This window comes from Motacilla alba, chromosome 4 (assembly GCF_015832195.1).
Source record: "Motacilla alba alba isolate MOTALB_02 chromosome 4, Motacilla_alba_V1.0_pri, whole genome shotgun sequence".
NCBI classification, from domain to species: domain Eukaryota; kingdom Metazoa; phylum Chordata; class Aves; order Passeriformes; family Motacillidae; genus Motacilla; species Motacilla alba.
In genome coordinates this window covers 57300644-57327080 of record NC_052019.1, presented here as the reverse complement: position 1 = coordinate 57327080, position 26437 = coordinate 57300644, and the positions used below count along the sequence as shown (strand labels likewise).

Below are 26437 nucleotides of genomic sequence, written 5' to 3'. Positions count from 1 at the left end.
GTGAATCAAACTCCTTCCTATAGTTAGGGCCATCTTTTTCTTTTGAGATACTACCAGTATTTTTCTGTGGAATGGATGTGGCAGGAGAAAGTTTTTTGGGCACATCACTCACTTCCAAAAAGAGGGACTTCTGTGTATCCTTTACAGACAACTTCAAGTGTTTAATGAAAATATTGTTGGACATTCTCAGTCAAAGGTCAGAGGAAGTTTTAAGACTGAAAAATCTAGCTTAAATACAGGACTGTGCTATGAGATCAAAAAAGAAGTGAAAAAAAAGGAATTAGTAGTGTTATACAATAGAATGTACTTTTGAATGCACTGGTTTGGGGTTTGGTGCTGGCCAAAAGCTAAATACTTGCTAAATACTTTAACTTATTAACAATAGAAAGTGAAGAAAGTTTGGGTTTGGTGGAAAGGGTATTATATACAAAGATATAAACAATATTTTCTCTTGCAGCCAATCAACATCAGCTGTCGGGGTCTGACATAATCTCATAGGCATGTCAGAACACTTCACACTGTTATATTTACAGACCAACATACTCAGGGCAAAAGAGTTCAGGGTTTTTGGAAATTGTGTCTGGAGATGCTCCTGTTACTCACAGTGTTGAATAGGAATGGTCAGAGCCTACTCAATAGTTGTGTTGCTGTGTTCCCTTCAGCTGTGTTTATTACATTTAAATAGTAATGGACACAATCACTACGTTATTTTTCTCTGAGTACTTAGCCATTTACAGACATTTGCACTTCTAAGGGGGATCTTGTTTCTTTTTTACCATTCAGCTATAGATTACTTAATTGTAAATGAGACTCAGAGATGAAATCAATTTGTTGAAAGTATTTTGTACTTTCTAGCTGTCAGGAAATGCAGTATATTTTTGGTGTCATGTTTGAGTTCGTAGGCTGAGACAAGTGTATTGAATTAATTCTAGAAATGAGGATTGTCAAATGCAGTGTCATTGCTTCAAATCTGTATGGATTTGCTTCCAGCTTGCAGATGCCTTGCAGCCCAATGCATGCCTGAGTTTTTCAGTGCTGGAGGAGTTATCATTAGGTGCACAAAGCTTTGAGTATTATGTGTGCTTTTCTAAATGGGCTGGGCGCAAGGGAGTCCTTGTGTCTCTAGGGGGGAACCTGTTAGAATCCATTTAAGTCTTCTATCAAGACTGGAGGATGGCAATTGCACGTATATCTCTGGCATTATTGTGGCTGGAAAAGGAGAAGGTAGAAGACAAGTGTGTGCTTAACTGCAGAGCCAAACACAGGTAGTGGAGAGGGGTGAGGAGAGCTGGCAAGGGGATGCTGTCCTGGTGCCCTACAGTAACCTCCAGATCCAGCCCAAATGGTGCAAGACAGCAGAGTCAAAATAGCTGGAAAGAGGTTGGATCAGGCCCCTCTCTAAGAATCAGCACTCTGCAGAGAGCTGAGAGGAGAGATGGCAAGCAGAACTTGACCCAAACAAATCTCAGTCCCGGCACCAGGACAGCTTGGCCCCTGCTGATCAGGGAGGCTGATCCCTGGAGATGCTGGCACTGCATAAGAACACTTTGAACTGAATTCAGCACAGAGAATCTGCACAGCTCTAATTGAAACAGCCTTTTGTTGTAGTGAAAAGAAAGCTGCAGAAGGGATGGTAAATGATGAATCCTTTCCTTTTATTTGGAGCCCACAATTGGCCTGCTAGTATTATACAGAGAACGTTCTGCACTCCAAGTCTATTTGCAATTTAGTCAAGCATTGCAGTAAATGATGTAACTCACTGCTGGGAGCTTCTCCAGCCCTCTACTGTTTTACTTGGTTGTTAGTAAGGCATGTTTCACAGTGCAAATACTTTTATTCCTTTTTTTTATCTTTCTCTGTCTTTTTTTTAATTTACAGATTCTACATTTGCTTTTCTCAAATATTTCTTACTCAAGTTTTGCTTAAAGCAATTCTAATGAAATGATTGATTTAATTTGTATCCTTTAAATCATGGACTAGGATCTTTTTGACATATAATAATGCTCCACATTCATTAAACCCTCAGTTCTTCAGCCTTAATAATTGCTTCCAGCCTCTTTGGAAATAAATAAAGGCTGGACTCTTCCATTCAGTGCATTACTATATCCTTTATCATGAGTTGTAACTCTCACTATTCTTTCTAGTCTTCTGCTTTTGTCATTTGAAATACTTTTTGATCTCAAGTCTTACAACACAGTAAATTAGCTCAAGGGTACCCAACTGAACTTTTTCCTTGTGAAGACATTCAGTCAGATGTATAAAGAAATTTAGGATCATTTGTGGCTTTTGAAAGCAGTTAGGTAACTATGGATTCCTTTTCTCCTTCAAGTTACATATAAGCATTTGTACACATATGCTTGCTTCCCCTGTGTGTAAGGGATGTGCTTACCGGTTTTATGGAAGAAAAGGTTGGATGCATTAGAAACACTTGAGAAAATGTGTTCCAAATTTCTCCACTGTTGCTGCAGTTTTTTACAATACCAGTTAGAGGGTTTTTTTTGCTGAGCCAAACCCCTGGTTTGAGTTAACTGGAATTTAGGGGCAGACTTAACTGGTTCTTTTCTCTACCAGCTACATCCAGCTTAACCAAGAGGTCTGTGGACTACAAAGGGGAGGCTCCATGGCCTATTTCCTTTAGAGGAGATCAGCCTTTAAGTTCTAGCTTGTTTTGAGCACTGTGTGAATATAAAACTAGCCGGGCCTAAAGTCACTGCTGATTGTGTTTTGTGTGTGTGCAAGCTGGTCCCAGCAGCCAAACTTACTTAAATAATCTGCTATAAGAATAATGGTCTGCCTTAGCCAGTCTCCCAGCTCCAGAGATTTTCCAGAGCTTTGCTGATACTTTTCAGCCTCCCTGTGTCTTTTGAAGACACCAAATAAGAGATAGCGGGGCTGCAGCAGGCAAATGTGGAGATAAGAAGCCAAGGGTTATATAGCCAAGGTGCAATATTTTGCAATGTATTGAGATCTGAGAAGCGTTGGCATCCCTGTAGATCCTCTTGAGCGCAACAGAACCCAGTCCACATGTGATACACTGGCTTTATTTGCAAGCTTCCTAAATTCCACAGCTATTATTACAGATACACAGATATTTGCAGTAGGGAGGATTTTCAGGAATATCTTTAATTTCTATTAGAATTCAGGTTTTAATGTTTAATATGCTCTTGCCAGAAATTATGTACTTGGTTTGGAATTTTTTTTAATCATCTGATAAGAATTTTATAAAATCCACCTGGAACTCAGATTTTTAAATGTAGAATGAGTTGACCCACAAATGTTCTGTTCATAAATATATGATCATGCAGAAGATATGTTTTGCCCCAAAATGTTGGCTTCCATATGCAAGAAGTCTTTGTTGTAATGCTGTGTGGTTTTTACATTATTTGAGCTACTAAGAGAATAGAGTGGATGAGATCCCATGGGGGGTCCTTGCAGCTGGCTGATAGATGTGATTTGTGACTTCTGGGAGGACTTGTGTCAGAAAAGGGAAGATTCTTACTGCAGGTGTCTCTTGGTGGTACAATAATGCCGGACCTATGTTTGTATATAGATGACTGTCTGAGTTCCTATGTTGTTCCTTTTGTCTAAAAAGGACTGGGTTGTGTGAATATTATTTTGTTGTGGCAAAACGGACTTTTGCTGGCCCGCAACAGCAAGCATAGACCACACAAGACAGGAGAGCTATCCCAGTTGTGCTAAGCATGGTGGCATCTTAGCTAGAATACTGCCTCAGGTTTGTGGGTTTGCAACTCAAGCAGAAGTTGGCCCACTGAAGGGGTTCCAGATGAGGACAACAAAAATGGTCCCAAGTCTAGAAACCATGACCTCTAAAAAAACAAAGTCAAAGTTTACTGCTTAGTCTAGAGAATTCTGAGGCCACCACTTAGTCATTGTCTAACAAAAGGCCACTGCAATCACAGATGGTGACTTTCCCCCACGTTTGGGTGGGGTAGGAGTACAGTAAATTCTGTGAGCTGAAACTGCCACAAAGACAGCCTGGATTAGGCTTTAGGAAACCTAACAGGAAGTTGACTCACTGGAGCCCTGCAAACTGTCTGCCATGGCAAGGGCTTCTGAGAACAAATTAAGCAACTCTTGGTCAGGAAAGACATAGGTGTACCTGTTGTTCCATATGGGGTACTTGTGTCAAAGAAACAGGCCAGACGACTATTTAGAGGCTCTTTTTAATCCCATAGTTTCTTGGAGGACCTGATTTTACTAAATGTCAATATTCTCTTTCTCTGAAGATCTTCAAAAGCCATCTGGACACAATCCTGAGTAAAGTGCTCTAGGGAAGCCTGCTTGAGCAGGGAGGTTGGACTAGGTGACCTCCCTTCCAACCTTGCCCATAGCAGGTAGTTTTCCAGCATGGCACACACTGAACACTGACCCTTTTTGTTGGCAATTTGGTGTGTTTTGCAGCCTGGAGCTTTCCAGGAAAATGTATCTGCTTATTAACCAGCATCTGGCACTGCCTTCTTCCTGGCTTCTGAGGGAGATGCTGCTGACCAAAGGCAGCCGGAGGTTCTCTGATTCCCTGCTTTGAGCAGCCATAGCGCTCCAGGCTTCAAAGGGAAAGGAAGCTGGAACACTCTGTATTCAGATATTAAATATTGCTGTCTAATAAAAATTGACTGGAAACACATTTCAGAGAGCCAAACTCCAAACTCTTCCATTGGTTATCAGACCATCAGTCTGATGCTTGCCCAGTTAATATATGCCTGCTTTAGCTTATCTGAATTTAAGTCTTCTCAGAGAACACTGCTTCTCTCTCAACCTTTTTAGTATTACTGCTCTTTTCTTCCAAATAAGGAAGCTTTAACCACAGTGTGTGCCTGCCAAACTTTAGCTTTTTGGAGCTGCAAATCTGAAGCAGGATGCTATCTGGTTTTATGAGGTCTTTCTGTTATTTCTATAATCCTCAGCCAGCCAAGAGCCCCTCATTTATCCTCCTGTTCTAATCCTCCTGTGTAAACCAAAGGCAGACACAGCCTTGGTTCCAACTCAGCTAAAAATCGAGGCAACTCAATGTGTAAGTATAACTTACAGAGGGGCCTATTTTCCAGAAACATATACGTTACTTCAAAGGAATTGTATTAAGGTCCTATTGTTTGAGAAACACCTGAAAAATGTTACTTTCTCAAATGCATTTAAGTTTGTGTGGAAGGAGAGTCCAGAGTCCTCACTTACAATTAGGGTTTAATTATGCCAGATGTTGCTGACCAGTGCCTATGGTGAAGAATTTGTTTACTTTTAAAGCAGATGAAGGTTGGTAATTGAAACTCAGAGCATGATAGTGAAATAATGGGATTATGGGTATAAACACTTACTTGAAATGAAATGAAGTCATATTGGTAAAATCTGTAAGATTTAATATATAGAAACAAAAACAAACAAAAGCTCTCACATAAAAATGTTGACATTACTAAATCTCTGTTTTGTTTTTTGTGGCCTAGCCTAACATAAGAGGCATCCCAGCATTAATCCCTGCTATGAGCACATAGGCAGTTTTAAACTGTTATTTTCAAGCAAAAACCCCTGTGTGATGTTCTAAAGGCTGATGCTTTCCATGTTTTATCAGTTTGTTTAAATATAGGGCTTTTAAAAATGTGTTTAATGACTTTATGGTGTAAATTATGAAGCCTTTCGTTTCTTCAAGATTATTTTTAACTCCAAAATTCTTGGTTCTTCCTCCAACCCTTAAATTTTGCAGATACTGGGGTGAAAAACTGACCAAGTTGGAAGTTAAATTTCCATTAACTTCATGGGGGATTTTCCTCAACTGTATTCAGAGTTACAAAAGTCACACTGAGATTTATTTTGTTCTTCTGTGAGAAAATAAGGCTTCCTTTTTTACAATTAACCTGTCTATGAAGTTCCATGGGAATCACAAAGCCCACAGTGAGGCAGGTTATCATTTGTCCATGAGATTTGATTACAAATTGTGTTAAGAACATGACAAAATTCTTCTTCTATCTTGGTTACACATTGGTAGTGCACTGCTGTGGTTTCCTCAGTTCCCTGGGAGGATTTAAAGTAACATATCCTTTCCTCTGCATTTAATATAGTAGAAGGGTACAGTTGGTTTTGTTTTGCTTTAATCTATAAGTGACATTCCTACGGGTTTAAAATCATTGATATTGCGAGGCACCCAGTCACCATGGATTTGTAAATGAACAGTAGGTATAACCTCATAAAACTAAACAGCAAAGTTATATGAAAAATGTAAAGCAATATAGTACATGAAGGAGCATCCTGGAAAAAAAGAGCATAAAAATAACTGAAAATAAGTCTTATAAATGAGATTGATTCTTATATAGAGAAAACAACTTAATTCTTTCAAAGCAGGCCAAATACAACACCATCTCAATCGTTAAATTACACAAAATCAAATTAATTAATCAGTATATGAGAAACTTTGAAACATTTAGTGGCATAATATTTGTCAGCAGTCAGTAAACCCACTTAGTACTCTGTCTTCTGAAGAGGTTCCAGAAGCTGCACAATTTCCATAGTTTCTGAAATCTTAGGGACAAATATTTTCATTGGATCTATTTTCTACTCTTCAGTAAGACTCAAATGAGTAACAGTTCAGACTTAAATGTATTTGTTTACTAGCCTTTCTTCCTAGAGGCAAAGAATCAAATCTTTTTCTGAAGTAAAGCACTTCTACCTTGCAACCACATTCATCCTATGCCAGTTAATGCCAGCAAAGGATTTCAAATTTACAAATTTGAATTTGAAATTTCAAATTTACGAATTTACCAATTTGAAATTATACTACAAATATAAGAATAGTTTTAAAATGTGGTCAGACAATAATGGCAGACTGGGGTCCACAAAAAGATTTAGAATTGATTTGGAGATAGTTTGCATTCAGAAAACAGCAGATAATACACAGATCCTACCTAAATACATGAACCAAAACAAAATGAGAGCCAAAAAGCCTCAAAACAAAGAAACACTAGAAAAGGCAAAGAAATGGGTTGATAAACCCACTGAATAAATCATTAGTGAAAGAATGTGCCTTTTGAGAGCTGGGCTAATTGCATCCATTCCTCAAGCAAAATGGAACCTGACTGTGAAAATGTGAAGATTGGCAAAAATCAGGACAAAATGAATCCAAAATATCAATAAACCTATTAAGAGCCATGTGAGAAACCAATCGATAGGGTGGGCATTAGGGCACAGCTGCTGAACAGTCCACTTTAATGCCATCAATAGCCCATGGGGACAAGTCAGCCTGTTGGTTTTGGAGCATGAAAGAAAAAGATTAAGAGGAAAGAGAAGGACGAAATAAACTAAGTAAATTCAGTGTTTTTGGGGGAAAGCATACTCCTTGCAAGAATTTAATTTTTGTATGATTTAAGAGAAGCATCTAGTGCTGATTTGAGAGATGTTTATCATCTGCACTGGAATTGAGAAGGGAACGATGGTAATCTTAAGGTAGATTGTTCAGAAATCAAATGGCTGAGTTCTGGTTCTCCTCAGTTACAGTGGCAAAAATCCAAAAACTGCAGTTAAAGAAGAAATGGATCAACACATTTGGCTCTGCAGTGCCCCTTAGCTTTGGTTTGTTTTTTTTTTCCCTATTGTTTATTAATTTGTCATGCAATAACATTGTGTTTCTTTGCTAAAGCACCCCTGGCAAATTCTGTGTGTCAGAATACAGAGCTTGCATTTACAGAGCTTGCATTTATTTTAAAATAATAGTGGAAATATTTTTGAGGCTAACACACTGATGGAGACTGGGGGAGCTTGTCAAATAACACTTAAGTTGTTAATAAAATGGTCTTCACAAACATGGTGTGTTTCAAATGTGTCTCTCTCTATCCTGGTAGTTTCTGTCACTGCCAGATGCTTTGCTCCAGAAGCATCTTTTTTGTAGCTGCATAGGAGCACAACCCAAACCTTTCCTCTGCCTGGGACTTCTGGAAATCCTGAACAGCAGTTCCATTACTGTTCCAAGATGCAAAGCCTTCCCTGTGCAAACCGTAGATTTGGGAGTGGCTGCCATGCATCCTTACACTTTATTTAGTTCTGTGTTGAACATCTTCCAACCTCAAAACCATGAAAGCATAGAGTTTTTGACTCTGTGAAGTAAGGAGGGAGGTCAACAAAACATCTGTCTTGGACTTCCAGAGGATGGACTTTGGCCTGTTTAGGGCACTGGTTTGGAGGGTTGCTTGGGAAGCAGTCCTTAATTACATAAGGCTGGACACACTTTAGGAAAGAAATCCTAAAGGTGCAGAAGCAGGACATCCCTATGTGCTGAAAGAGGAGCTGGTGAGGAAGAAGACCAGCCTGGCTTAACAGGGTTAAAACAGGTTTACAACCTTTGGAAGAAGGGGCAGGCAACTCAGGAGTAAGGATGTTGTTAGGTCATGTAGAAAGAGAATCAGAAGGCATCCATCTGGCTGTCACAGTGAAATCTAGTAAGTGTTTTTATAAATACAGCAAAAGGAGGGGCAAGGAAAATATCCATCCTATTTTAGAGGTGGAGGGGAACATTGTCACCAAGGGTGAAGGAAAAGCTCATGTACTTGATGCCTTCTTTCCCTCAGTCTTTAACAGAAAGAATGGCTATCCTGAGAGGAGCTGATAGATGGGGACAGGGTCATAATAGATCCCCTGCAATCCAGGAGGAATTAGTCAGTGATTTGCTGATACTTGGACACTCACAAGTCTATGGGGCTGGATGGAATTCGTCCAGGAATATTGAGAAAGCTGGTGGGAGGGGTCACCAAGCCATTCCATCATTTGTCATTAGTCCTGGCTCACCAGGGAGGTTGAGGACAACTGGAGGTTGGCCAATATGCCACCCAGCCATAAGAAAGGCTGGAAGGAGAATCCAGAGGACTATAGGCTTGTCAGCCTGACCTCAGTGCTAGGGAAGGCTATGGAACAGATTAACAGGACAACCAAGGGGTCAGACCCCAACCTGGGTTTAGACAAGGCAGGTCCTGCTTAACCAACCTGATCTCCTATTATGACCAGGTCAGCTGTCTGGTGGATGAGGGAAAGGCTGTGCATTTGTCTGCCTTGCTGCTGGTTTTAGTTCTGTGCCTCTCTTGCTGAATTCCACAGCCTTCCGCTATAAATACCCCTTGTATATCCCACATTGGCCTTACTGGCTTGCCTGGGAGGTTGGATTTTCACCTGCCATGGCTCTGTCATCTTCTTGGGTAAAGTCCCAAAGGTGTAACTTTGCTGTCACAAAAATTCAAGTCTGCTTTTCTTTGTGACATTTTCTCCATCTTGCTGAAGAAATGCTTAGGACACGCCCTCTTGCATCAAGATTTCCCCCATAATATTTATCAGTTGTCTTCTGACACCTGGTTGGGAGCCCTTCTGCTAACTTTGTGGGCATCCTTTTCTTAAAATTTAATGGAGGATAAATGATATTTGAGACCATCTTAATCTACACCTGCATCTTCTCTCCCAGTTATGATTCAGTTTTAAATCTTTGATTTCCTCTGAGCAGCCCTAAATACACTGTTGAATTTATTCTGGATTTTACTTTTAATATTAAAATTTCTAATTTATATGCCAGTGGCAATCAACTTAATTGGCACTGTATTCTGTTTTTTCTACCACAGAAAGAATGATAAATTAGAAAGCTAAAGGTTTATTGTCTCTTTGCTTATTCTCTCCCTCAGATGAAATTCCCAAGTTCTTAGGTTTCTTTATGCTTCCCAATATTTAGAAGATGATAGTTGCAAAGAAAATTTTTCAGTTTTCTTTTTTCTTTTTCCAAAGTTTTGGAAAAAGTATCTGGAGGAAAGAGTTTCCAGACCACTTCATACTTGTTCAGCCTCTACTAAAATTTATTTAATTTAATAGGGTTTATTTCAAATTTTAAAAATATAATCTCTATGAGTATCAGCACTCTGAAAATTAATGTAGGTCATAAAAATAGGATTTTATTTAAATTAATTTTTAAAAACTGGAGTTCTTCTAACCAAAGAAATAAACTGAAAAAACAACTGCAGTTCTATCCTAATTCCTGCTGTGGAGATATATATAAATGTGTGTGTGTATTTTTTTAAAATTTGAGTTATTGACCTTGATAACATGATGTCAACAGCTAACACATGTAGAGGTATGAACGTTTCTGAGTGTGAATCATCCTGGACTTTCATATAATGTCCCAGTTGTGCTGATGTGTCAGAGCATCCAGCTTTAAAGAAAATGTGTTTTGGATATCTCAGGGCTCTTTTGTTTCAAATGGCTTTGCTTTTGTGACTATTAGTGCAAAATTTACTCTTCTAGGACATCTTTGTTGAAGAGAAAAACTGTGTTTTTCTTGTTTTGTCTTTTAAGTTTGGTTTTCAGGGTTCCCTGTTCTGAGAAAGTTTGTTTCCCACAACTGGAAGCTGTGAGTCCACAGGATTTAACAGCAACAGCAGCAAGAGCTCAGACTTGATTTCTCATTACCAAAGTACTGCAGTGAGATCTATATGTCTCAACTCTCCCAAACAAACTCCTTGTTTGATTCACAGTGATTTTTGACCCACCTCACCGCCCAGATTTGTGTGTGTCTGTAGCATTTGGAGGATGTGTAAGACCAGCTGAAGGTTAAAGCACTTTGTGCTGACAGGACACCCGGTGTGTCAGACAGCAGCTCTGGCTGCTCCCATCTACAGCCTGCTAGCCAGAGCTGCTAAACATAGCTGGGCTTATCACAGTCCCAGAGAGGGGAAGTGTGGCATTCCTGGGGCAGGGAGCCAGCACCGGCCACTTTAGACGTGCCTTTCATCGCTCTCCTTCCCTGGGATAGAAGGGGCATTCCTGCGTCTATCGACCAACAGCAATTTTGGACAAGTGCCTGCCAAGCAGAGCCCTCACAGTTGTTTGGCCTGATAGCTGCTGAATTTATTGTGCGCTAATCAGTTTTGTTATGACACTCTGCAGTGAAAGAGGCAAAACAGTGCTGGAATAATGCAGAAATAACTAGAATTAGTGTGTATGCAGATGGACTGCTCTAGCACTGCCTGTCACTGTGACCCGTTTCCACTTGGCGAAGCCAAAATGACCTTGAAACAAGATCCTGCAGCATGGTAAAACCAAAACCAAACCTGTGGAGAGCCTGGAGATTTGAAAGATGGTCATTGTTTCCTACTTAAAAAATTAATTTGGACTTGATTAGGGTTGTAACAGAACTGGTTCCCTGTGTGTGATACACACTCTGAATGCAAAACCAAAAGTGCAACTAATGTATGACTACTTTATGTCCTTTTTTTTTTTAGCATTAGCAAACTTGGACACCCAAGGAGTTCGGCATCTCCCTTTCCTTTCGTGCCATGCTGAATTTGGTCTTTCTAAAGCCGCAGACAATGTAAATGGGGCAGGTACTGAGGCCCTGCAAGGCCCCTGAACAGCCAGCCCGAGTGCTTCAGATGCAAATGCTGCTCAGGGCAGTGGAGTAAGTGCAGGACTGTGACAGGGTTTTCACAAATAGTTTAAGAAAAACCTATGCAAGTCACACTTGGCCCTTTCAATTTTAATATTGAAACTTCGTTACAAGAAAAAAGTATCCCATTACATATAAATATATATTTAGGGTGCTTCCTGCTTTTCCTGGGTTTATAGATAGCATAAAGGCAAGCTAGCTGAAAAGCAGAACTGTGTCTATTTGAACCCCTGTTCTCTGAAAGCAGCATATCCTGCAAATTCTATTTTCAAGAAATTAACTTCCCATCTGTACTATTGTGGTACTTCTAACACATCTCTGCTGGAACCCAGGCACTTAAAATTTTTAAAATTACAGTTTAAAGAAAATAAAAATCTGATGTCTTTCTTCTAGAAGTAGTTTGTACTTAGGGATAAAAATGTGGATAAAGCTCCCTCTATTATAGCTACCACATTCTCCTGAGAGAATTTAGGCCATAGAAGAAAATAGAAAAACAGAGGATTAATCAATATCTAAATTTGACTTGACTCTGTTCTGCTTCTCAGCAGACAGGAACTGCTGTGGGGAGGTGACAGTCCTCTCCTGGGAAAGGGACTTGGCTGCCTCTCCTGCAGGGGCTGGCTCCTCTCTAGCCACAGGAGAGGTCCTGGTGCCAGCTACAGAGGTCACTGCTCATTTGCCCTCTCTCTTGAAATGGAAAAAAGGAAACATTGCCAAAGAAGAAGAGAAAAAATGCAATGGAGAGGAGGCAGTGTAAGGCCAAAGGCAGAAGTGTGGGTTGTTGTGGGTGTGCTGGAGAGGAAATGGCTGGGAAAGAAATGTGGCAAATTGAGACGTGGACTGAACGTCTTGGGGCAGGATTGATGGTCCTGGCAGGAAAAACCACCCTTTTAAAGGGAAATATCAGAAGGGGCAAAGAACAGGAAAAGGGGGGGAATACAAGGGCAATGAAAGGAAATATAGGGGCAATGGGAAACTTTTATTCTTTAATGATTATCCCTGTATTGTATCCCAATGTACACAGCACTGCCAGAGAGAGAATACAACATTGTTTCAGTGTTTCTCAGTATGATTTGGTATCCTCAGGCTGTTAAAGCCAGGGCAGGAGAAGCTAAATTGAAATTAAGTTGCAAAATGTCTGTTGTTTTTTGATGAAGGAAAAAAAAAAAAAAAAAGGGAACCTACATGTATATTCAGTATTTAATGACAGGAATTGGTAAGACTGTGTGCTCTGAGAAAGCCATTAGCAAAGCTTCTGGTATCTGGCTTGACAAGGAAAGTTGGGTTGCTCTGCAGGAGCGAAGAAGGGGATTGGAAAGGAATTGGAGAGATAAAAATGAGTGGAATGAGATGGACAGGCGAATAGTGGGGACCTGGCCAAACACCATTATCAAGTTCTGTTCTATAAGATCACTCTTTGCCACCTTTACTCTGAATATGAAGAGTAAAATCCCAACATCTTGTTATTGTCTGCCCATGGCCTGCCCCTGAGGTCCTCTGGATGGGCAAGTTCTATGAGCATCAGTGCTGTGAGCAGGATAAGCTTGTTAGTATGGGCTGGGTATTGTTTTGGAACGGGTTGGGACCCCACCTTAGCACTGCCTGCTCCTTCTGTTGACTCTGGAAGGAATCAGTGTGACCAGCTCAGATGTGAGCGTCTTACATTGCACGTACCTCAGGACCTGCTCAAATGTCCCAAATCATATTTGGAGTATATTTGACTGGACTCAAAAGTTCTAGCATGCAGCTGAAGCATTAGCAATATCCACAGATATTGATAAAATGGAATGGAAGGAGGGACAAGTTCCATGATTTTTATCAGTCTTTAGTGACTCCTGATAAAGTGTCTTCCCATGGCACAAAAATGAACCATTTTTACCTAATAATTGTGTACTAGTTTTCACTGAAATGAAACCTCTAGAGTAGGTTTATTCTGGGTTTATGAGAGTGAGGAAATAGTTGTAGACTGGAGTACTAAGATTTTTTTTTTTTCCCAGAGCTATGTGGAAGAACTGAGCAATTGAGGAAAAAGACAAGGTTTTGACTATGCCATTCTGGAATTAAAGCAATCAACTTGAGGGGCAACAGCTATTGTCAAGCTGATTGTTTTTGCTATCTTTCTATAATCCTGTCAGTTCTGCCAGTGTGGCTGTGCTGTGAACCAAGTCAGGGAAGAGAATTCATTTTAAAGCAAGATTTATGGGGGAGTGGAAAGGAGGAGATGTTATATATTTTTACTGAGCCAGATCAGCTCTCCAAACCAGCTGATAAAATGCCCACCCTAAAGAGACCCAGTTTTGACAGAGACAATGATCGTCAGTTTTGGAAGACAGCTGGGAAGGGGAGAAAGAGGGATGGACAGGGCAAGAGCAGCTCCAGCTGATATTGCTGGCTAGGAAATGTCTCATTGAAGTTGGCCTCAACTCAAATACATTTGTTTCAAGGCAAGAGTGGCTTATAAAGTACTTGGGTCCATCTGGTTCCCAGCTCTCCTTCCTGCTCTCAGACTGTCCCTGGCATCGATGCTTGTAAAGCCACATGTTAAACAGATGTGAATCGAGTGAAAAATGCTTATTGTCTAAGGATGAATATGTGTGAATTCTAGACCATGGAAAGAAATACGAGCTTACCTTTTTCAGGGCTCACACAGACACATCTGTACTACAGACAGGTAAACATTGTTGATATAAACTCTCCCTATTGCTTCTGTCACCTAGCCTGGAGGATTATGTTTGCACTATGAATGTACCCAGCGGGATACAGAAGTGAGAACTGCAGAACAAGTAGAAAAATTGGAGGCTTCCTGTCCCATAGAAATCTCTCAAAATTTGTTAGTCAATCCCTGTTATGCAAGTATCAGAAAGATGATCTCTGAGAGAGCCCTGAAGACAAGAGATAGAATACAAGGTGTCTGAGGCTTGGGATGAGCAGGAGCACAGTTGGTTTTTTTCCTAGTGTAGATGCATCCTTGTGACAATATTCACCACAGAAAGGTTCCATAGCAAGCATGAGTCAAGAACTTGCTTTCTGTAGCAACTCATCACTGCAGCAGGCCTCAGAAAATGATCACATGAAATTAACCTTCATGTTAGGATATGTTCCTTAAACCAGTAATCATAATTATATGGAAGAGAGGGAATTTTCATCTCTGCTCCTGTGCACTGGCTTGTATTCATGATTATAAAGGATTTGAAATAAAATCAAATCTATATCTAAAAGGACTGTTCTTTGGAGACACCCAAAAATCTATGAAGGATTGAAACTTGGATGGTTCTCCAAGCCTACAACTGCAGATTTATCAGCTGTAATGTGATGTTTACTTAGTGTGTTTTATTGCTAACCAACCATTGTACACTGGAAAATTAGACCATTATCAGCACAGCCACTGGACAAATATCAGCCATATGAGTGGGTGGGAATGTGTCTTGTGTTGAAAGTTGCCTGTTGGTCATGAAGCCTTGATGATGCCTGTCTACAGGGGGAAGGAAGGCACTCTCCCTCCCTAGGAAACATGCTGTGCTTGGCATGGCTTATTAACTTGAATGTAAAAGGGTGCCACTTGCTGTTTAGTGTTGCTGAGACTCACCAAGAAGCCAACAGACTTTTTGTCCCACTTCCCATTTCTGTCTTGTGGAGGATTCTGTCTTGTAAGGATCTTATTTATTCCTCCTAATTAAAAAAAAGAAAGAAAAAAAAGGGTAAAAGTGTAGGAGACTGAAAATCTGAACATGAGTAGATGTTTCATTTTTTTACCAGGGCTCCAAAACCATAACAAGGCTCTGAGCATTTTTTGTGCATACATAGCTGAAAAACAGAACCTGCAACATATTTTGCCTTCCAGCCTGCTTAGATCTGTTTTTCTCAGACATTCCCAATTTTCTATACCTTCACAGCTCCAGACAGAACCATTATATTTTTCATCAAGATAACATGAGAACATGAATTTCCATTGCTGTTAAACAGACTTCTACTGACTCAAACTCTTACAGTACTGAAGTGCTGAGGTGGGAGGTAACAAGGCTGTTTCTGGGACAGAGGAAGAAGCTGTCTGTGCTTTGAGCAAACCAGAAATGTTGTGGATGAAGTTAGCACAGTACTGAGCCCTAGCAAGCAGCTTCTAGGGGCAGGATGAGACTGTGTGAAGTTGCAGCAAGTTAATGTAATCTGCAAAATTCTTCCCAAGATGGGAGCAGGAATAATTTAGACAAGGTTTTTCTTCTGAAATGTAGCTGTGAACTGTAGAAGTAACACACTGGTAATTTTTTAATGCACCCTAATGGCTTTCTTCCATGACTAGAATGAACTTCATTTGCTGGCAGCTAAATTTGGATTCTGCTTCCTGTTCAGACTTAAATGGAACTAGTTATGCCAAACTAAGTGTTTTCATGCAATGCACTTTAAATATCCAAAACTCCAAATTGAGTACAGGTATCCACAAAAAAACAATTCTGTCAGGATTCTCTATCAATGTCTTTCCTCAGGCATACCTTAATATTCATTCATTAGCTTCATGATAGATGAGAAAAAGTTAGATATAGTCTGTGGATTTTTTGTTTGCTTGCTTGCATTTTTTTGCCTTGCTTTTTTGTATTAGATTTGATGTTTTACAAATATGAGCTTTTATCTGCATCCCATGTTTCTGAGTCAATAGTATTTCTCTAGAGACTATCTACTCCTCAGTTTTCACGGAGTGTGTTTGCCTATTACTATAATATGTTAGCTAACACCTGGCAAAATATGTAGCATTTTGGGGAGTAAAACTGCTGTCTTTAAAAGCTTGACATTCACTCTCAGTTCCTACTTGTCCATAATTGATATCATATTGCTTAAGCTATTTTTGAGGAGGTTGTTTAAAGAACAAAGCAAAGAACAAAATGAATTCTTTGCTTTCCTGTATTCACAGAGACATGGCTCTCAGGCATAGCTCTGCAAAAAAAAAAAAAAAAAAAAAAAAAAAAAAAGTGACTTAAGGTAAGGAATGAGAGGGTCAGAGAATGTTCAGAAGCAGGATGGACGGAAAGGTGGAACTTGGTCTACAGACCTGGAACAAAAGCAGAGGATAATTATGACAGAATCACATAGTCAAGATCAATATTCATAGGAAGGTTTGTGGGGCTTTCTCTTTTATGGTAGTAAGAATGGAGTACAGCCTCCTACCTATCAACATCTTAGAGATATCTTCTGAGATGAAAGCAATAAAGAAAAGATAATCTCTTCTGAAAGAATAAAATCTTAAAAATCAGAAAATGTCCTGAACAGGAGAGCAGTTTGCATACAATGGTTTTGTTCATGGCAGAAACCTCATAATGAGCTTTAGAGTTTCAGGGCAAAATTTGCTGTGTGATTGACTTGGGGACCTTTTCTCTGATTTTTGGCATTCCTAATAGTTTACAATATCAAACTGAATTGAAAGCAGATTTTTCTCTTAGCTGTGGAGATTCCAGTGTCTAGTTATGTTCTAAGGATTCAAAGATGCTAAGTAACTTCACAGTTTCTGGAGGGCATATTTTCCTGACTTTATTCAGCCATAAAATGTGATCCCCACTGGACTTCCAGTATTTCTATTTCAAAAAGTCTATGAGTAAATGCAAACTGAGATTGATGTGCTTTCTTCTACCTTGCTTGGAAAGATGCAGCTTTTTTTTTTGGATGAGGATATGAAGTATTTAAATGGATCTTATAACACTCTAGACGGTAAATATTTCTCTGGAAAAGGTGTCAGAATTCTCAGACATAATGTCTCAGCTAATGTTAGAGGCTGTTTCTTGTATGTCCCTCCTACTGCTTACTCATCCCAGCACAGATGTTGCTGTCTTACAGTTATCCACTTTATACTGACAAAGATCCTTTTCCATGGAAAAATCTCCCTTAAAAACACCCCAAACATTCCTGTGAGATCACTGAAACTTACTTTGAACTTAGTAGACAAGGTGCTGCAGTTCATAAGGTCTTAATGAAACGTTTGAAGTATTTGCCTATCTCAGACATGAGAGTTAGGTCTTACAGCTTCACAAGGACACTCCCTTGATTAAAGTTAGGCTGGGAGCTTTAAGTATTCTTACTGGGCTGTGCCACTAGTAAACCATGTTCCAGCTGCTGTCTCTCACTTATGAGACTCAGTAACATTCTTCTGCCTTTAGGAGCATACTTAAGAGAGAAAAATGAACTGTTTAAAAACAGCTTTAAATTAGGATGTCAGGTGGGTTGGGTTTTTTGGTGGGTTTTGGGGGTTTATTTTTGAGATAAGGTAGCAGCATCCTTTATCTGATCTGGCTAGGCTTGAACTTCAAAGCTGTGTCAAGATGAGGAATGTGATACCCAGATTATACCAAGAGAATGTTTGCAATAAACCAAATTATTCAGTGCAGTCACTCGATCACATTGATACGATCTATGTCTGCTAATAAACCCTCTGCTCAGCACCCTGCTGGTTCTCATCTCCTACAGAGTATGCTGCTATTGCTCAGACATGATAACTTGCTTTTTTCCAGTTAACAAAACAAATGGTGATTTTGACTGGTTAAGTTGATTCCATCAGCTTTGCTTTGCTGTTTTCATTTTGGAACACATTTAGGGTTTTCCTTTATACTTTCAGAAGAAACTCTTTTTATGTATTCTAGGGGATGGGGCCAATGGTGCCCCTTTATTCCTCTCTTCTGCTACCTAATGAGGAGCTACAGACTAGGCAGAGCAGGCTCTTGCTGATGTTCACAGGGAAAGACCAAGCAGAATTAAAATGTCACATCAAGAAAAACTCTCATTGGGCTCTCTTTCTTTACAGATATAGCAGTCCTTACTGTCAAATGAGTCCCTGTGCTTCCAGAAGGGTTTACCCTGTAACTGTAATTTGTAGTCTAGAAGTTATGAATGCATGTTGGAATATAAAAGTTTAACTGATGTATATCAGGAAGAAAAATCTGAGTCTGCTGTTTAATCTAACCTGCGTGAATAGCACCAAGGGGAGGGCAGCGTGCCTAAAGGAAACCATGCAGTTAAATCCTCAAGGTCCTGTGTGTGACTGATTAATTTTAAATTGTTTTCATCACTCTGAAAACTGGCCTGGTCTGTTCTGGCATAAAGAGGGAAAACAGCTCAAATTCAAAAGATAAGTCAGTTGTTAAATGGTCAGTGTGGGGACTGTGGCTTTGACTCTGAACATAAACAAGCTTTTTCCTCATTGCTTAATGCTGCAAGGGCAGTGTAGCTGCTCTAAATGGGAACCATGTGGACGAGGTTAAGGAGGGGACTTCTAATCTGACAGACTGATTTGTATGTACGTGATGATGTCTGATGTCAGCCAGAATTGCCCATAGGTATTTCAGGGTGAGGATGGTTGGGTTTCATTTTTTTTCCCCTTTCTCCACGCCTGAGAAGGCTGTTTGTGTTGTTGCTTTCTGAACAAAATTATGGGGAACAAGAGGGTTCTTTTCACTATTCTGTGTGAGAATACCTGGAAAAATCTTGGTGTACTCTTTGCATTATGCTAGCAGTAGACTTCTGTGAAGTTCTTTGGCATCAAGAAAATTAGGACTGGCGGTTTTGGCTCAGTGCTTAGAAGATAAATTCCTGAAGTTGCATACCTAGACTTCCCTTGTGTTGGCCTTGATTAACAGGCTAGACATAGCACAAACCAGAGAGCTACTAACCAGTGCAAAGAGCTCTGAAACTTGCCTAAAACTTGTTTTCTGCAAGTGTCTTATTTATAACTTTAAAAATTCTTCTAAACAAGAACCAGAATGGCCAGGTTAGTCGGTGAGTTGCAGATTTAAGCAGTGCTGCACTTAAGGGGGGATCAGCAGAGCACTCCTGCATATAAGAGACAAAATACGAGGAGTGTGGTTATTCGTCCTTGCATTTTAAGGACATTAAAGGGAATAAAATTGACTCCTGGGTGAAATGTAATCTGGAAGTATTTCTTTTCACAGGCTATCAACTGATTTTGACTGCCAACTATAGAAGGCCAATTGATTTCCCTTCCCTTTACAGCCAGCTGCTTGAAAGGACAAGTTTTGAAAATCTTAACAATACCAAAGGGGATTCACTTCCTGGCTCCTCGAGAAGAAACTATCAACAATGGTAGAAGTGTTATTGTGGAACTGCAGTTTTCCCAGGCAGAGTTCCTGGTAAGATGGTGGCCTTGACTCATAGGGTAACCCATGAGAATTCCTAGCAGTTCTCCACTGCACAAACACAGTGTTGGGTTTCTATCATTCTGCTTGCTACAGTGAGGTGGGTTAAAGGACACAGTTCTGGAAGTTTGAGTCCACACAACTGCATATATAATATTATCCTAAATTTGCATGTGCACTTAATGACCAGGTAGGTTGTCAGGTTACTAATGGCATCTAATTGGACCACAGAAATCCTGGAAAACCAGAAGCATAACCTTGGACTGCCCAAATTTCAGGGTTTAGTGGAATTTTTTCTTAGCATATTTTGAACTTGGAGGTTTCCGATATCCCTCTTTAAATGACTACATTCATGTAGTGGTGAGTGGGGAGCCAATCACAATAAAACATAGTTGATTGATTATTAAAATCACAGTTGTCTGAAATCATGAACAGGTCAGCAGCACTCATGACATCCTTCAAGCATTTCTAGTAAAAGGAGAATGAGTTATTTACCCCAAAAGTAAAACACAGAGGTTTCAAAGACCGACTCAGGATATCCAAACTCTCAAGGCTTGTTTTCTTTTCTTAGTAAAAAGTATTGTGAGAGGCCCACGTAGGTGGAAGGGATATATGAACACTCAGAGCTATGAGTTATGTAACACTTCTTACTTTTAGCAGCGTTTGCTGCACTCATTGGATGTTTATATTGTGATAAGGCCTAGAGACAACATGTATAAGACACATGAAAGTGTGTCCCACCCTTAGGATGAGGAAAGAATGAGAAATAGCAAATGTCCAAGACAAATACTTGTGTCAGAATAGAGAACATCATAATAAGAAAACTACCACGATACACAGCATCTTACCCATCAGGCTTAAACACCACAGCTTGTCCCTTGTCTTGTAAGGGTTCTGGTTAATTCTGTCCCTGATGGAAGCTGTGAGATGGCTTTTGAGAGAAAACACAAACAACTTTGCAACACTGGCTCCAGTAGAAGTGCAGTGAGAGAAGTCATGATCCCGCCTCTCAGGTGAATGTGGAAATGTGTGAACACTGAAAGCCTCTGGCAGGTGTCACAGCAGTACTTGTCACCTGGGGCTTAAAGGAAAATTCTCTTGTTATGTTAGTCTAGACTGCCTCTAGGAATGGATAAACCAAACTGGCTTTCAAAAAAAGGTTTTACTGATGACATTTTCTATCCACTTGAAGCAGATATCCCCTGAGTGCAGTTTATGTTCACAGCTTAGTTCAGTAGAGATACACAAAAAGAGAGAAAACAGGCCAATAGGGTAATAATCAATTCTTGCTCTTCTCATGTAAGAGGAAAATACAAAGGAATACCTACAGAAGAAGATGAAGGAAAAATGATCTCTTGATGAAGTTTTTCTGTGGTTGGGTTGTGGTTCTTTGCTTCTTGCTGGAGTTAACAGATCTTTTCCTCATGTAGCTCTGCTAACCACCTAGAAATGGTACTTTCAAAGGCTATTTTTTCCTTTTAAATTCAGTTTGTTCTGTTTAAATGAGCTACTGATGCAATCCTCTTTTGTCCTTTGAACATATCAGCTGATGATATTGAGGAAAGGCAAAAGTGTTCTATTTTTTTACTCCTAAAAAGGAGTGCCAAAATTGAAATTCAAGCTGAAAAGAGAAATAAATACCAGTCTCCCAACTTCAATGAGACCAAGATATGTGAGCTGAGTTATCAAAGGGCTGAGATAGGCATGTGTCATGCATTAGGTCCCGCAGGATGGGTTGCAAATTCAAATAAATAATTGACTTACTTGGGATTTTTACTTTGTTTGTACAGTTGAGGCTTATTCCTTCTCCAGGTCTTCAGATCAACATCTCTCTATGAGTGTGGTATTTGGTTGTTCAGTCTATCGAAGAAGACTGGGTTTGTGTTGCCTTTTTTTTTCCATTATGTTGAAATTAGAATAGTATTATGGGGAAATTAGCAAACTGAAAAGTGCAGGAATAGAATATTTATATATTCAATGCAGTGGTGTTTCCCTGAGGGCTGATTAAGTTAGGTGGTCTAATAGATGTATTAATGTGACTGGGTAGCCTGCATTAAATGCTTACTTAACTGTGTGATTAAAGAATAATTTAGTTTCATTCTTTTAAAGTGTATATATATATATATATATATATATATATATATAAATGGTGATATCTTACTACTTTTTGTCCATTTCTTTATTTCTTTAGTTAGGCTTCTTGAAGAACAGTCTTTTTCTGTCAAAGTAAATAAGAACTGTCAAATAAGAACTTCGATAGCAGTTGTGATAAGAGGTAAGATCAGCTACAAACTGAACTGAATTTAGGATGGCCAGAGAACAGCACTGAGCATTCTCCTTGCTCCCCAGGTTAAAGCCACTCTTACAGACACTGTGGTGTGACATCTGCCTGACGTCCATGTCACAATAAGCACAAGGCTACAGGTGGCCCATGTGTCTTCTGTACTCTGGGACTCCTTTTCAGCGGCACTTTCTAGAAAGTGGCTTGGGACTCCTTTGGAGTGAGGGCAATGCTGGCTTTGCATCTCCAGCTTTTGAGGGGAGCTTTCTCACTACCCTCCTGTTCTCTGGGTGATGCTCTGGCCCTTCCCAGGATGAATGTGATCATGTTGGTGTCTGGTTTAGCTGTGGCCTGTGCACAGTGAGTGGCGCAGCCTGTTGGGGATTCAAGCACCATTCTGCCTTTACATCTGGCTGCTGTGTGCACCAAACTTTTGGGTTGGATATTACTGGGATCGTGTATCCGTGGGCGGAAACAGAAATTGTCTGCTGCTGTCAAGCTCTCATAGTGACAATAACCAATCTCCTCCATGTTTATGCCTGTGCAATGATTGCTGCCAGCCCAGTGGGGATGTCCAGAGCAAAGGTGGGTTTGGTGCTAAGTACACAGCACAAACCATTTCAGTCAATTGTTTGTGTATGATATGGATTTATTCACTTACCCAGTGCTATTAGCTAAGTGTTATACAGTTAGATTTTCCTAGCAAGTGACTAAGTGGTTTTCATTAACATAAATGCCCAGCTTTTTGCATTTGTGTCAGAGACCTGCTAACCACTATGACACAGTGTATATGCTAGCTCAGACTCTCTCACAAATTTCTTATTCCGTTTTCCCAGCTCTCCAATATATTGTTAAATGACAATATTTTAATGCAGTTGCTCCATGTGCTTGCTTGCTTTGAGTCTCTCCATCAGTAATTTTAATTTTTGAAATTATGATAATTTTCTCTATGATAAAGTTTCAGAAGTAAGCCTCAAGGAACTGAGAAAATAATTTTGGGGTTTTTCTGTTAGCTGAAAGCTGCCTAGTGTTTTCTTAAGGTGAAATGTACCTATTTATATAAATGACATCAGGGACTGAATGAGGGAACTGCTCACAATTTGTATTGTACCTATTGTGTTTATACAACTATCACAAGGCTTTCTGTTGGAATAAACAACACATTGCCTTCAAAACACTGTTTGCCAACTCTGAGCTGGGAATTATTTATGAATATTATTCCTGGCAAAATACATAGGCAATCATATGGGATGCTGCATCAGGAACAAGATACCAAATTATGCAATAAGTAGGATAGTGAAAATTAAAGTATAAAGAAGAGATGGCTTCACAATATACTTCTGCTATATTTGTCAATATTAAGCAAGTCAACTTAACTGGAAGATCTTTGTGGTGGATTGTCAAAGGAAAGTATTGCAGTAATGCAAAATAATATTTAGAAAAGTACTGACAGTGTTGTTTAGTCTGTCCAAGGAATAGCCCATCCTCAGATTATTTGTTTCATGGAGATTTCATGGAGATTTGCATCTTCTCTGTAGATTAGCTAGAGAGACAAATAAACTTTTTGTGACACATGTTTAAGCCAGATCCCTCAATCACTTACGCGTCAGAAATGTGTTTGCCTCTGCTGTCCACCCCATGGAGCTCATAGCTCACAGCAAACATTCCATGTGCAGTCCCATAACCTCCTGCTGACATAAACAAAAATGCTGGTATTGAGCAAAAATGCCAAAGCATGCCCTCACTGACTGAATATTTATAGAAAGATGGTATTGAAAGAAGAAATAAAGACATTTGGAAAGAGAAATAAAAATATTTTTGGAGGAATTTTTAGTAATGTGTATTGATATTTGGCAACAATTTGGAAAACATACCATGCAGGACCTTAGAGGGTTTGCTCACGGAGGTAAAAATATTAATGTAGCTCCCTGAAATTGCCAGTGGGCCTGTTCATGTGGGCATCCACCCACTGCTGTTCCACTGAAATCGTGGCAAGAACATGGGCCCTTACTTTAGACAGTGGTTTTTAGCAGCAGAAGTTGGTAGGGTACCTTCCCATGTTGGTGTACACTGGGAATGATGACATGCAATCTGCATCACATTATCCTATTTCTTCTTACTTTCAAATCAGAAAAGTGAATGTCTGTCTGCTAATGCTGCTGCTCACAGCTGGGCTACAGGCAGAGCCCTTCTGAAGGTGAAGAGACATAAAGTGGGAAAACTGTTACTGAAATTACAGGGTTTTTTTGATTTTTTAAAAGGGAGACATGTCAGGTTCCCTTTCTTTGTATTAATTTCTAAGCAAGTATAGATATATGTATATTTTTTTCACTGCTGAGGATATAATTTGCATATTGAAAATGTCAATCTAAATTTATCTACAAATTTAGTAGCTGATAATTATAGCCTATTAAAGGGACTTCATGAGTATTTGAAAGTGGGATCAGGAATAAAACAACACTTGTCAAAATGAACAAAAATACATTTTGTTGCAAGATAGTCTGTTTGGTTAGTTTGTTGGGGTTTTTTCCTAGTATATTTGCTCACTGAAGTGTTGATTTACAGAATTTCTGTGGCTTACAATAGGACATAAAATCTGTGTCCAGAAGAGCATTTTCTGAAGTAATATACTGTTCTGAACAACTTAGAGACATCTGTTTCTAATCTCAAAAAGCAATTGCAGAATGACCCAAGGCTTTCAAACATTAATTTTCAATAGGTTGCGTATTTTTTCCTTCTATTGATTCGTAAGCGATGGACCTTTTCTGCTACAAAGCATGCATAAATTAAAATGCATGTGTGAAAAAATGCTCGCACTGTATGATGTGTGCATTAGTGCTTTTGGAAACAAGGCATTCTTTTCCTGGAGTCAGATTTCTGAGGCTTGCCCCTTGACATGAGCAGTTCACTTCCTGCTTGCCAGTTCTCAGCATAAAGCTGGGGTTGGATTTTTTTTTTTCTATTACTTCAAATGAACCATAAGAAAATTGATACCATGTGATGTAAAAACTTCTCAGCATGTTAAATATACTTCTTTCTTTTGAGCTGAAAAGGACTGAAGTTAACATTTGTTTCAGATTTCCTGCAATACCATCACTGCTGTATAATATCTGAAATGGTTCCATCCATCTCATTATGAAGATACTTTACTTCTTGACAAGAAGACATTAAGTACAAGGCAAATTGGGGGTAGGGAGAATCAAAACTGTGTGAATTGTTTAACCTTCTACCATGGTTCAGCAAAGTTTGAAAAAAAAATGAGCCTTTGGCAAACTGCCTAGATTTTGTAAGGCCACTCACACTTTGTGAGCCCCCAAAGATCACAGCGTTTCTGGCTCAAGGCTGAAATCCCATTGAGCCAGGGCTGAAAAAAGCCTTTCAACCGTGTTGAGTAAACACTTCAAGAAACAGCTATTTGTCATGATGCTCTTAAATGTTGGGTGGGAGCTGACTGCCACATCTTGGACAAAGACGAACAGTAAGCATGAATACACTGTTTGACATGAAACACTTTCAGAAGGCATGGCTGCACTTGGTGCTAGGTGGAACAGGGTGTTTGCCTTTTCTGTTGAAACTGTGGGCTGGAAAAAGGAGCAATACGATGAATTTGCAAACTGAGCACTTACACTCTTTGAAACTCCACTGCATAAATCATCTAAAAAAAAAACTGAAGCAAAAGCTTCTCCCTATAACAAGAGTCCTGATTTCTAACACCCAATTTTCTACTTAGGAGCCTAGAAGAAATCATGCCTCCGAGAAATACACTTCATTCTGAAAAACTGGGACTACTGATGAATTCATTGTGGGGATGGGCTAAGAATGCAATTGGTGGTCTTGTAACCATTTGTGTGTGTATGTTTGCTAGTTTTGTTATGGCTTGGATTTTATTTATTTGGGTTTTTATTTTGGTGGGAGAGTTTGGGGTGGTTTTTTTTGGTTTGTTATTTTGGTTTGTTGTTTGCTGGCAAACTCAGGAGTAAGCATTTTCAGTGTACGCAGTCCTGTGCGCTCAGGCACTATCCACAAAATCTCAGCCTATACAAGAGTTTACAGAGCTAAGATAAATCCTTTTGGTCACTGTGATGTCTTCAGACCACTGTAGTTTTATTTTAGCTGATTAATTTATAAACTAGAAAAAAGCTTTACGCCATATTCAGTGCTTGAGGGCAACTAGGGACAATGAAGACTGCTCAAAATCTCATCATCAGATGACTGGTTTGATATTCATGCAATCAATTTACCCAATACACTTCAAGATATCGAGAAATGGGTGTTCTGCAAGTTACCCAAGCTGCAGTGACACCTCAGACTCATGTGTGCAGTAACACAAGTAAAAGCAAGCTTAAAACTGCTGCTGGTTTTTTTCCTGTTGAGGAAGATATTTGCTTACATGAGCAGAGGATGTCATCTCCTTACTTTTCCATGACACTCAAAATTAGTCCAGCATACTTAAATGCCTAGCCTTGGATCCCATTTAGTAGTGAGCCTTACCTCACATTTAGTGGCATCCCTATCCTGGCTTTACTTTTTATATGGTAATTTTATAAATGGTTTGATTTTCTGTGCTATCAATCTCTCTTTAGTTAGAAATACACCACATTTTCCAGATAAGAA

At 39.5% G+C, this 26437-nt stretch overlaps 1 protein-coding gene across 2 annotated transcripts in view; it reads left to right on the top strand.

The window, feature by feature from the left end:
* Nucleotides 1-26437, top strand: part of TTC29 (tetratricopeptide repeat domain 29) — a 226277-nt gene that overhangs the window by 2611 nt on the left and 197229 nt on the right. The window contains exon 1 of one of the 2 annotated variants that reach the window (XM_038136456.1): nucleotides 11994-12166. The exons of the other annotated variant lie outside the window; for it this stretch is intronic. The gene's annotated coding sequence lies outside the window, so the exon portion shown is untranslated. Of the gene's footprint in view, nucleotides 1-11993; nucleotides 12167-26437 lie in introns of those variants that run through there. 2 annotated transcript variants of the gene reach the window in all.